The following is a 13,633-nucleotide window of genomic DNA, read 5'->3' on the forward strand; positions in this document are numbered from 1 at the left end:
TAAGCGACTGTTGTGTAATATAGAGAGGATCTAATTCACTTCAGCATGGATACTGCCCTGTCACTGTACTAGTAGCTTGGCGTCCTGTCTCTGGAGATCTTTGCATTAGAGTAAGAAGACAGAGATGGTAAGCGACAATTGTGTAATATAGATAGGATCTAATTCACCTCAGCATGGATACTGCCCTGTCACTGTACTAGTAGCTTGGCGTCCTGTCTCTGGAGATCTTTGCATTAGAGTAAGAAGACAGAGATTGTAAGCGACTGTTGTGTAATATAGAGAGGATCTAATTCACTTCAGCATGGATACTGCCCTGTCACTGTACTAGTTGCTTGGCGTCCTGTCTCTGGAGATCTTTGCATTAGAGTAAGAAGACAGAGATGGTAAGCGACAATTGTGTAATATAGATAGGATCTAATTCACCTCAGCATGGATACTGCCCTGTCACTGTACTAGTAGCTTGGCGTCCTGTCTCTGGAGATCTTTGCATTAGAGTAAGAAGACAGAGATTGTAAGCGACTGTTGTGTATTATAGAGAGGATCTAATTCACTTCAGCATGGATACTGCCCTGTCACTGTACTAGTAGCTTGGCGTCCTGTCTCTGGAGATCTTTGCATTAGAGTAAGAAGACAGAGATGGTAAGCGACAATTGTGTAATATAGATAGGATCTAATTCACCTCAGCATGGATACTGCCCTGTCACTGTACTAGTAGCTTGGCGTCCTGTCTCTGGAGATCTTTGCATTAGAGTAAGAAGACAGAGATTGTAAGCGACTGTTGTGTAATATAGATAGGATCTAATTCACCTCAGCATGGATACTGCACTGTCACTGTACTAGTTGCTTGGCGTCCTGTCTCTGGAGATCTTTGCATTAGAGTAAGAAGACAGAGATTGTAAGCGACTGTTGTGTAATATAGATAGGATCTAATTCACTTCAGCATGGATACTGCCCTGTCACTGTACTAGTTGCTTGGCGTCCTGTCTCTGGAGATCTTTGCATTAGAGTAAGAAGACAGAGATTGTAAGCGACTGTTGTGTAATATAGTTAGGATCTAATTCACCTCAGCATGGATACTGCCTTGTCACTGTACTAGTTGCTTGGCGTCCTGTCTCTGGAGATCTTTGCATTAGAGTAAGAAGACAGAGATTGTAAGCGACTGTTGTGTAATATAGATAGGATCTAATTCACCTCAGCATGGATACTGCCCTGTCACTGTACTAGTTGCTTGGCGTCCTGTCTCTGGAGATCTTTGCATTAGAGTAAGAAGACAGAGATTGTAAGCGACTGTTGTGTAATATAGATAGGATCTAATTCACTTCAGCATGGATACTGCCCTAACCCTGTCACTGTACTAGTTGCTTGGCGTCCTGTCTCTGGAGATCTTTGCATTAGAGTAAGAAGACAGAGATGGTAAGCGACAATTGTGTAATATAGATAGGATCTAATTCACCTCAGCATGGATACTGCCCTGTCACTGTACTAGTTGCTTGGCGTCCTGTCTCTGGAGATCTTTGCATTAGAGTAAGAAGACAGAGATTGTAAGCGACTGTTGTGTAATATAGATAGGATCTAATTCACTTCAACATGGATACTGCCCTGTCACTGTACTAGTAGCTTGGCGTCCTGTCTCTGGAGATCTTTGCATTAGAGTAAGAAAGACAGAGATGGTAAGCGACAATTGTGTAATATAGATAGGATCTAATTCACTTCAGCATGGATACTGCCCTGTCACTGTACTAGTAGCTTGGCGTCCTGTCTCTGGAGATCTTTGCATTAGAGTAAGAAGACAGAGATTGTAAGCGACTGTTGTGTATTATAGAGAGGATCTAATTCACTTCAGCATGGATACTGCCCTGTCACTGTACTAGTAGCTTGGCGTCCTGTATCTGGAGCTCTTTGCATTAGAGTTTGAAGACAGAGATTGTAATCGACTGTTGTGTAATATAGAGAGGATCTAATTCACTTCAGCATGAATACTGCCCTGTCACTGTACTAGTAGCTTGGCGTCCTGTCTCTGGAGATCTTTGCATTAGAGTAAGAAGACAGAGATGGTAATCGACAGTTGTGTAATATAGAGAGGATCTAATTCACTTCAGCATGGATACTGCCCTGTCACTGTACTAGTAGCTTGGCGTCCTGTCTCTGGAGACCTTTGCATTAGAGTAAGAAGACAGAGATGGTAAGCGACTGTTGTGTAATATAGATAGGATCTAATTCACTTCAGCTTATTTTTGACGATGGAAGGATTGTGAAGGGAACAGGATTTTTTCCGGACATTTGCCATCGTTCAGTGAAACAATAAATCAGTAACACTACGTTTCGAGATCTGCAATCTGATCTCTTCTTCAGGTAAAGAATTAACGTAATACAGAATATTACAAACTAGGTTAAAATAAACAAATCTTACCAAAGCGTTGTGGCACGCCTAAGTCAGGAATCACAACCTACATGTTGTATGTCAACTTCACTAACTCTATAAACATGCACTTAATAAAAAACCATACAAAACACTAATCATTAAAACTGAACTACGGAATACAGGTCACAATACGTCTTCATTCGTCTAGCTTATGTATTAGCTTTATTAGCTAGCTTTAGCTTTATTAGCTATTAGTCTTATGTATTAGGTTAGTTGGCTTCTGATAATTGTTTGTCAGATAAAGTTACAATCATCTTACCAAACGCTTTTGTCTTAGAATATACGCAATAACTGTGTAAAATCAGCCATCAGTCAAAACTTTTCTAAAATAAATATCAGTATCAAGTCTATAGGTCAGTTCGTTATCGATACAGGCAGACAGAGTTGAAATCGTTCGGCCTATCGAGGGATAGGCTTCGCTAAGACTCAGCCAATAAATATTTCCCTCTACATCTTTATATTTTAAGTAGATTTCATTATAATAATATGTTGATTTTTCAATCTTGGAAAACTTAACTGATCATGTTTAAAAATTTATAACTTAATAGTTGATTTTTAATATACTTATAGTTAGTAATTCATTAATACATCTTTTGTAAATATTTATAGAGTAATTAATAATTAAATTCAAAAATAATAAAGAAGGCTTTTTTACATCGCTCAAATATGCGACTAACTACCTATTTAGATCTATTGTAATGAAATATAATGCAAAACATACTAAATTTGAGTATTTGCATTTTTAGATCACAAATTTAAAAAATCTATTATAAAAATTATTATAAAATTAATTATTATTTGCTTGATTGAAATTTCACTCAATATATTCGATAAACCATTAGATTATCTTTAGTTGGAGGAAAATGTTGAAATACTAACAATATGTTGCCAAAACAATAAAACTAACTGTCACAAATGTAGAATCTGCCTTAGACACTCGATAAATTACTCATTATGAGGAAAATTAAGGGATACATGAAGAGGTTACATAAACAGTTTCTCAATGGAAGCAAATTGATGCTCTTGAATGTCTTTTGACAAGAGACCGCCAAAAGAGCTCTGCTAATTAGTAATTTAATACGCCAAGCTGATTTCGTATTTTAGGGCTTCCTTTAATAATTGTCTTGTATTGTATAATTACGGTAATGAGAAAAGCATGAATTATGACGTATCAACGTTAGTTATTTCTTGTTTTGATCAACTAACTAAAAACATAATGCAAAATTCTCAGACACTTAATAATACCCAGTTGTACGATATACACGTGCACAAAAATAAATGTAGTAAAATAAGTTCATGTATGTATACATGCCATATTTCGTTGTTTATTCAATATTGAACCCATATAGGTAAATTATTAAATACTTATTTAGCTAAATGGATACGAGTTATATTTCCTGTGCGTGTTTTCCTGTTATCTTCTCCATTCTATTTTCACCGTTAATTTCTTTGCCATGATGTGTAGCTAATAGCTTATTTTCCTATAACCTATAATATGTTATAGACTTGAATTAATTTATTCACAATACTTCTAGAAAACGAGTGAGGAAACCACAAAAAAGGTTAGACTATACTGTTTAAGTGATACTACATGATACATTTTAGATGTTGACACAATTATAACTGGAAATTTCAATTGTATTTAACAGAACAAAAAATCCAATTAATTGTGAGGTAGGAAGTAGTTTTAATTCTTAACTGTTAAACACAATTTATTGCATTTACATATCCATTTTTAAACCGAAAAACCCACAGATGAACTTATAATACAGTACTTTCACATAGTATGTTCCCAATTTATTTTGTAAGGCAAAAATAAATACTTGTTTAGAGCAAAAGCCCCTTAAACGCATATTTTCTAAAGAAATTATATTTCAGCATCAACATTACATTCTATTCTGTCAATAGATTCTTCGTTTCCTCCTTATTCATGTACACGAACTATTGTGTTAATTCCAAATACACGACAGCTATTACGCAGTTTGAACATCAGAGTACGATCTGAAAGTTGCGCAAATTGAGTGAGAAGAAGACGTGGGATTTTCTGGACGTGCCTGCACATCCGATGAGGTAATAATATTCAGAAGCAACCTCTGTGTACTCAGTAGTTTGTTTCTGATTCTGTTTTACTTCCATAGTTACCTACCGTTAGGCAGCCAGTATCAGTATTCCGGGAAATCGTAGATATAATGGAGGGAAGTGTCCATTAAACGCAGAAAATACTTGGAGTTATGAACCTTAAAATTGCCACCAATAAAGAATACTCTAAGCAAAGTAAATGGAAAAATAGTAACGCTTTGCTCTAAAGTATACTTTTTATAAGCCAGTTATAGAGAATATAAAGGGTAAGGCAAAACTCTGGATACACCCCTTTAAATTTAGGACGGTACCAGGAATTACAATTATACCTGGTATGGGGTCTATATGTAGGTGGCCAATTTTTTAGAATATATGATGACATCGATGACTATCTCGAAATCCACCATCTTGGATGTAGGTAGAATTTGTCAAACAAGTATTGGCTAATAAGGCACATCATGTTGAGCTGCTTTATTCTTAAGAAAACAAAAGTTAATTCTGTTGTTTTATTAAAGATGATTTAATAAACTTTAACCGGAAATCTTTACACTAGATAAAATTTAAGACTAAAGATGTAAAAAAATAAAGATACGTTACATATTTTTTATATTTTTGTACTGAGGATGAGACAGTTCAAAATGATGCCAGATGACCCTATTTGAAACGTTCTACTCAAATCCAAGATTTTAGCTTTTAATGTTGCCACCGCTGACACCATAGCTCCTAAGAGTGTATCTGCACCTAGAGACACCTCATAACAGACGCCATTATAGTTGCTTCCACCGTTCGACTTTTATAGCGGTGTATACCAAATGTTCACATTTACCTTAAAAAGATATCCAAATCTTAAAATAGGGACTTCTTCCCATTCATGTAATATCCGAAATTCTGTTAATCTTTAAATCATCGTCAGTAACGAAACTGTGGCAATCTGGCAATACAATCGTCACACTTAGCCTGTTCGGAGTGAACATTTAGATTACAAAATTCGGCGTAAATTGTCTATTTAAGGAGGAATTCTGCTTAAAACGTCCGTTACACTTCTTGGATGATATTTTATGATCACGACTGAACCTGAATTACTAATATCCAATCTCCTAATGAAAGGTATATGGTTAATTTTATATAATTTAAAGACATAAAGATATTTTTCAGGAAGAACACAAACAAATAGAAACAAAATGGAATATTGTCTATTTTACTGATGCACAAACAGTGAGTGTAAAGATGGCTGTATAATAACTATCATCGGATACATTTATAAAGACTATACAATAACCAGCCCTCATGGGCTGTATTGGACAATCCCTCTGGAGAATAAGCGCTTGTTTCAAAGGCCCGTTATTATTCAAGTAGAGGACTCTCTCGCTGGCCCAAACTCAATTATCGACTCCACACAATTCCCTTTCATTCGAAAACCGCCCAACCCTCTCCCTCGTTATGTTTGGGGTGGAACCTCCGTTTACTGCGAATAATAATGGAGACAATATTTCACGATAATCAACAGTCGGGAAATTTAACTAACCAACTCGCTCCGATCCGTTCTTTGGAGTAAAATAATTCATGAAATGAATCAAATTAACTCGTAAGCCTTTAATTTACATCTATGTCACCTTTTGTCATAAGCTTGAATAATCTAGAATATAAGTAGAGAAACTTTAAATACTGTTCCTATAGTAAACCCTATTCGTAATTTAATATATATTGCAATGTTTTAGCAGCAATGAAAATGTTTAGATTTATATTATTAATTTTGAATTTATTTAAATCTAAATGATCTTTGGTAATAAAAAAGTTAATTTATAACGTTGCTTACACAGTTTTAGTATTTCATACCAAAATAATCCCCTTTTAAGGGTTTATTTCTGATTTGTTTCATGGCGTCTAAGATAAAAGATGTTTATTTTTAAAGTACGCTTCAAACTTAAAAGTCCGTTACATCTTACATTATTTATAAAAGAATAAAGGAGTTACACAATCGAATTTCCTCCTACTTGCCATATTCTGCGTCAGGCCAAAACTCGTCACTCCTATATACAGGAGGTATACCTAACTTTCATTCCTTGCCATGTATTTGTGTATTTCATCATTTATTGTGATTCCAACTGAAATCCTTCCCCTCCCTTCAACGCCGGTTGCTGTTAAAGCTGATTAGGTGGACTTTTTTTCAAGAGGGAGGATGTACGGCACACCCTCAGATTAAATGTTCATTAAATTAAATCTTTCAATCTGCCAAATAAAAGATTTTCCTCTTAAAAACGTGCTTTTTAATTGTTGTCTTATTCCAGTAAGGAAGCATGGCAAGATTGTGTTATAGTAGAAATTCATACATACTGTATGTTTTTTATTGTTTTTCTAATAGATGGATAAATGGGGAGTAGTACCCTCATAGGAAACCTGTTCGGGAGATTCGGGTAATATAAGATCCATTAAATTTTAGAAGACAGTTAGTTGTCACCCAGTTGACACCCAAATACAGTGCGGGTGTGGTGACGTTTTACAACATACTGAGTTAATTATCTCTTTTTTAAAAATTCTAAAAGCTTGATACTTGAACACGGTTCCCTTGGTCCAAGAATATCTCTGTACATTGCTTTAATGTATAACCATGATGACAGCGAGAAAATCTCAGAATAAACCAATTTGTACGACAGATAACAATCAGAGTACGATATATGAAACAGTATCATGTAATATAGTAACACATGTGATGGAGTTAATTCGTTGGATCGGTTGGAAGACTTCGTTACTTTCTGTCGGGTATTTTTATACTCCATTGTCGGTTTAAAATCACTTGAAAATTAATACGAATCCAATACTTAATTAATATGATACTTTAATTATGTCAATGTCTTATGATGTATCTAAGCATAAATGACTATAATTTAAAGAAGGTAAATTAAAAAAGGTTGGATAGAACTACCCGATTGCAATTGTGTTTAGTAAACGGATCTAAAAGTTAAATTTCCTGTTTGTAAACATGCGTTTGTAATAAAATCCAATGAAGTGAAATTCTTGTCTTTCTTTTCTTTCTAGATTTAATGACGTCGAATGCGATTAAATCATAATGAACTCATTAATACAATAAAATGTACAGTATTCTTTAATGTAGGCTCCACACAGTGAATTACAATTAAAAATGGCATAAAAAATAATTTAACTAAAAATTGATTTCATTGTGATAGTGTCAATGCGGATTTACATTACGTTTCGTATAGGATGGATGCATCAAGTTGATTGTGAGAGTACATGTTATCGTAGAACAGTGTTATCAACGGGTTTTGTATTAAAAAAACTCTTGAGAACAGTTTGAAAATGTTTTCAGAAATTATTTTGTACAGAGTATGGAAAAGCCACGGGTCTGAAGTTCGGTTTTCAATGTTAAACATTTTTCGTCCCATATGTTTTAGGGCATTTTTGGATTTAAGGAAGTATTTTTATTATTATAAAACTGTTTAAGACTGTTTGTAATCCAATTTGGGTCAAAAGAGCCAAGTTTGCTACTTTTAATTTGTGTCAAACATGGAGACGTATGCCTTTTATGAAAACCCAGGTCAGAGTTTTTATTATTATCACTGAGTTACGCTTAGATTAATGAAAGTACCTTATGGAGATATCTGCTATTCTTAGAAATATCAACTTTTCACGTCTCTCAATTTAAAAATGCTATACTATATAGGCTCATAATTATAATTAGATATGTTGAATTTTTTTAAGAAGCTCGAGTTTATACCGCACATTTCTTGTCCTGCATGAATTAAATTTATACATGTTTAGAATACGTTAAAACAGTCATTACAACTGGTTCTTATGAAATTCTCAGTTGACGTCAGAATGATAGAAACTATTAGGACTGGCAAAGTTTGGAAAGGAAAGATATCGACAAGAATGGTTCCTTTTTTTCTAACAGAGCGCGCGCACTAATACTTACGTAACAGCTACGCTTGGCTGCCGTTTGAAGTATTCTCTCTTGGTTCTGCCAAATGAAGCTTTATAAGTCTCTTCTGCCTCCGAGCTATTGATCCACTATTTACAATCTATTTACGCGGTACAAATAAATTATTTCCTTAAAATTTAGTAGTTGATGTTCTAATATAAAAATGTTAATGTATTACGTATATGTATAAATTATTCACGTTAATACTAAAAATAATTATACATGAAAACTTTCTAAAATTCTAAATAGTAAATTCTCAGGAAAGATTCTGAAATACTAGATAATGATAAATATTAAATAATAACTCCTTATATTAAATAACAATTTCTACCATATGTAGTTTTGTATGTACAAATCAACAGCCGACTTTTATGTTATAAAATAGATTAACATTTGTAACTCGGTATTGTAAATAATTTTTCTTACAAATATTGGATCTTTTGAAGGTGAAAATAAAATTTTAAAAAATATAACTATAGTATTATAAGTATGAAATGCTCACATCAAATGTTCAATTGTTACAGAGGTGACAAAAATTAAAGTGGCCCATGAGGGGATCGAACCCGCGACCTTCGCGTTATTAGCACGACGCTCTAACCAACTGAGCTAATGGGCCGTTAGTTCACAAACCTTGTGTTACTCTCTTTATCATTGCATAGATCCATTTTGTCATAGGCTACTACACTTTCCTTAGCTTGGTATTATTGTAAGTTCGCCTTGGCCTCAGTAAAAAGGCTACAGACATTTGAATTTGTCTTCTACAGGGATCTATATTAGGCCCCGTGTTCTTTATTTTCTACAGTATATAAAATGTGGCCTTGTCGACCCACCATTAACGATTAATGTTATTTATTATCATCTTCTTAACTCTTAAAAGGGATCTGAAATTTTCCACTTAAACAATTAAAGCTTAAATAAAACTCTTAGTCTATCTACGCACATTCAAATAGCGTATTTTCGTACTTTCAAAAACATGTTTAGGGTCTATAGTGGAGTGAGATACCTCAAAACCATAAAAAGCTCATAGATAAACGATTAACTTAACATTAAAAGTCTATAACAAAATTACTGACCATTCCATGATTTAGGTGTAGCCCACATATTTCTCAAGATTGCACTTGAGACTTTTAATTATTTTGTAGACACAATTGCAACGTTGGGGAATTTTAAAACCTTGAATTCCGAAACTTGTTTATTGGTTTAATAACTCGGTATGACAGAAAAGTAGCAAGAGTTTAGGAGACGTTTCAGATGGACAAAAAATGAATTCTGCGTTCTAATGGGTTACAAATTACTAATGGATTACGAAAGTTATTTTGGAAAGCTGGACTGAAATATTGAAGAAAGTTACAATGTTTGATCAGTCTTTATCTTTTAATCTCAAAACATTTCATGGGATGTATCTCATGAAACTGATCCAGTCCTATTTTGTAAACACAGCTTCTCGTTAGTCTCTAAGTGCCATTGATATCACAAGAAAATATATACATAGTCAAAGGTAGGCTACTTCTGTCATATCATTTGTAACAGAGTTTCAGTATTTACGGTGAACAAGGAAGTGTATTTTCTAACAGATTTTTTTAGCAATGGTGATGTCCACGGTTTAAACTACACTACAGGCAACGAACTAACCCATTAAAGCCCAAACATTTTACACATAGGTACCGAATTATTTTTTTCATTGTGCAATGGAAATTATTGTGTAGGTTCGTATGGCCACTTAAAATTATTGAAATCGTATTTTACTATCTTATATTTGAAGTGTTTATTTTTCTAGCAATTTGGACTTAAACCGTATCTACCATTAAAAATAAAATTATGTGGATCATTAGCTTTCCTTGGCCACTCCAAGTTTGAAGTTGGCTTTGTCAAATATTTTTTTTAATTTCTTCATCGCCACTTTAACTCAAAATTTCGTCAACAAAGTTACCATCACTCACTTCATTTTTATTTTCATTGAGTATGTTGTCCATACAGTTATTGAATCTCTCGGAAAAGAACGGCGTAATTTACCGCAACCATTACAGTCGGCAACTAATGAAAACAATCGACAGATGAAATGGTAAACAACAATCGATTTCGAGAGAGTCGACGAGAAATCGAACATGATATATTTTAACAGCGATCGATATAATAGTACAGAAAAATGCCAAATTAATCGATATCGGGAATATTTTTCTATTCAAAAATTACGACGATCTTAGCATGACCGTTAATTGATCACGGGCAATATACGTCATTGGGACCCAAGGGATTAACTTATTTTAATCCATAGCTGTACAAAAAATAATTTATACTGAGTTCATTATAGAGAAAAAGAGACACTGTTTGATTTTTATGCACAGGCAGTGTCGTGCATAACTAATCTAAGTGGAAGTGAATGAAATAGCCTCCTGCAGTAAACAAAGGATTTTTAAGAGGGTTATTGTCAATTTAATTATGAATAGGCTTAAGGGACTTAAGAGGCTTAATACAAATCTCAAATACGCCTGACATCTGTAAAGTTACAAACCATTCCAAAGTTGTTAATCTCATTAGATTATGCTAATCCCATTCTATTTTAATTCTCTAGGTAGAGTCTTGAAAGCAAAGTAAAAGCTCCTTGCGGATTATTGCTTTGAAATCACTAAATACAATTGTTCAGTTTGTGAAATTCCACTCCGAGTAATTTTTTTAATACACTAAGCCTGGTCATCGCGACCTGCTTACTCTGCTTTAAGAGTCTGGAATCTGAGAATCAATGTGAATTGTATAAGACCACAACCTATTTTTAGAACAAACTATAGAGAATTTTCATTCAGGAAGAAAACTATTGTCGTCCTTGTCTAAACAACATAAACTGTTTCTTTTTACAGATTTCATGAATAAACCAATGACATCTATATACATTTTTTTTTTAAAGAATGGCAGAAACTAAGTATGTGAATTGTATTAGACCACAACCTATTTTTAGAAAAATCTATAGAGATTTTCCTTCGGGAAGAAAATTATTTTCGTCCAAACGCTACTAAACAACATAAACTGTTTATTTTTAGTATATTTACAAATTTCATAAATAAACCAATTACATCATATACTGTTTAACACTTTTAAATGTTTCCTCTATAGACAGACAGGCAGAAATTAAGTATTTCCAGCCCCTCCAGAGAAAAATTCACTTTCACTCAGCAATAGAACTTAAATAACCAGAGATAAAACTATAGAGAGAGATAAGGTAGTGCAATTGGTGCATTGCCATATGTTTTCTATTGCAGTTACTTCTCTCGAACATTACACAAAACAACTTTTAACAACATTTACTGTGGAGATCTGAAAAACGTGATATTTTTATCACTTTAAAAGAAATTAAAAGAGGGAATTGAAGCATAAACTTCAGGCAGTTTTATAACAGGGCTCTATAAAAAAGCTAAAGATAAAAATTTAATTAAAGAAAATGTAACTTTTGACGAAAATAAAATGTACGTAACTCATTGATAAACAAACATAAGTAATATACCTATTTATATTCTTCAACCTTCATACACATAACACACATATTTAAATATCCTATATTTAGGCGATTTGTAATAGGGCTAACTACAAAATGGAGACTTTTTTATTCCGTTTTTGCCCTCAGGATGGTGTAATTAAGAGCCGTTTCTAAAATGCTTTTGAATTAGAATAGATTGACCTAACAATGATTGTACGTCCTTAAAAATACAGGACGAAAACCTTTTAAAAGAGAAGAAAGTAAGAACATTCCCCACAGGTTGGACATAGAAAATACTGCTGTCTTGTACTTGGATATAAGTGAGTATAAAATTGTGGAAGCTTTCAGTGAAGTGGTTATGCATTTTAAATGTGGTTGAAGCAGTGGTAGGAGGTGCAGGGTGGCATGGGAGATACTTGGGCTACAAAAGGCGCAATGAATTCCCAAGAGATCCGCTTTATGTCAGGAAATGCAGTGACAAAGACGTCACACGGCGCCGAGGGTGAATAATTTAATTTAAAACACACAAAGGTAAGGCTTATAATATTCACTATTTCGCACTTTCATTAAGTTCAATATTAATTCAAGTACGACTGCATGCACTTTAAGTGAGAAATGTTCTTTGCGATCGTAAATTTTAGAATATCTGTTAGTGATTCCTTTGTTTAATTAATATTCTTCTGCATGACGTTATTCTGTTTGTTAACAGTAGTGTATTTTCTAACTTTTACTTTCATACAACCAGTTGAAGGATTATATAAAAACTGTAATAACTAGTGCTGTTAACACTGATCCAATAATTAAAAAGATAGGATTACATCACACTACGTGTCGCTTAACAGACAACACTGAGGTTGTATGCTGGACTTGCATGTTTTTATATGTATGTCTATATCTCATATCATTAAGCTCCATATCTTACTAAGTCACATTATAACTTGTTATACGACAATACTAATTCTTTTTACAGATTTATTTATTTATTATCTTCTCTGCGCTGTCATAATTTATCACCCATGATACCAAAGTAAAAGTATTATGTAATAAATTAGTAAAATAAAAATATTTTTTACCAGAGTAAAAATGGATGTTCAGCCAAATCATATGAAGCGACATCTACCATCGTCGAAGTCGACTTTTTCTATATAAAATTATGCTTAATCCAGAACTTGAAGTTTATAGTTCAGATCGTTCTCAGAATATCGTGCGGAGAGAGAGACAGAACTATATTAAAACGATTTCGTCATGTAAAAGTGTTGGTAAAATAAAGGTTAAAATTTAGATTGTTTGTCATTGAACATTAAACTCTGTAATGAAACCAAACTTTATAAATGTATAATAAAATAATAATGTTATGAGCTAAGTTCAAATTGTAGTACCACGAAATACCAATTGTTAACTAAGAGCACAATTGGAGACAATCCCTGCCTGTTACTGGTGCTTTTTCTCCACCCCACCCCCCTAACATGTTGCCCGTTAGGGGGGGGGGTGGAGACAATGCTCCTAAACATACGTAAATCATCCATGCGGATATATTCGGACTCAGGTTTTGTTGTCCTAGTGTTTGGAATAGAAATACTTCTAATGGTATTTTGAGGAATTATGATGTGACCGTGTTAGAAAACACATAATATGGGTGATTTTTTTTATCTTGTATCATTACTTTATTCAGAAAACATTCAAAAAGGCATAATACATGGTTAAAATGTGTTTTTCTGCCATTACA

The 13,633-nt window shown here is 33.6% G+C and overlaps 1 protein-coding gene and 1 non-coding gene across 2 annotated transcripts in view; both read right to left on the reverse strand.

Annotated features, from left to right (window-relative positions):
• Window positions 1-13,633, reverse strand: part of LOC124354902 — a 66,891-nt gene that overhangs the window by 17,285 nt on the left and 35,973 nt on the right. The gene's annotated exons all lie outside the window — the stretch shown is intronic.
• Window positions 8,981-9,054, reverse strand: Trnai-aau. The gene has a single exon. It is a non-coding gene; the product is annotated as a tRNA-Ile (tRNA).

The sequence above is a fragment of the Homalodisca vitripennis genome, chromosome 1 (genome assembly GCF_021130785.1).
Source record: "Homalodisca vitripennis isolate AUS2020 chromosome 1, UT_GWSS_2.1, whole genome shotgun sequence".
Lineage (NCBI taxonomy): Eukaryota > Metazoa > Arthropoda > Insecta > Hemiptera > Cicadellidae > Homalodisca > Homalodisca vitripennis.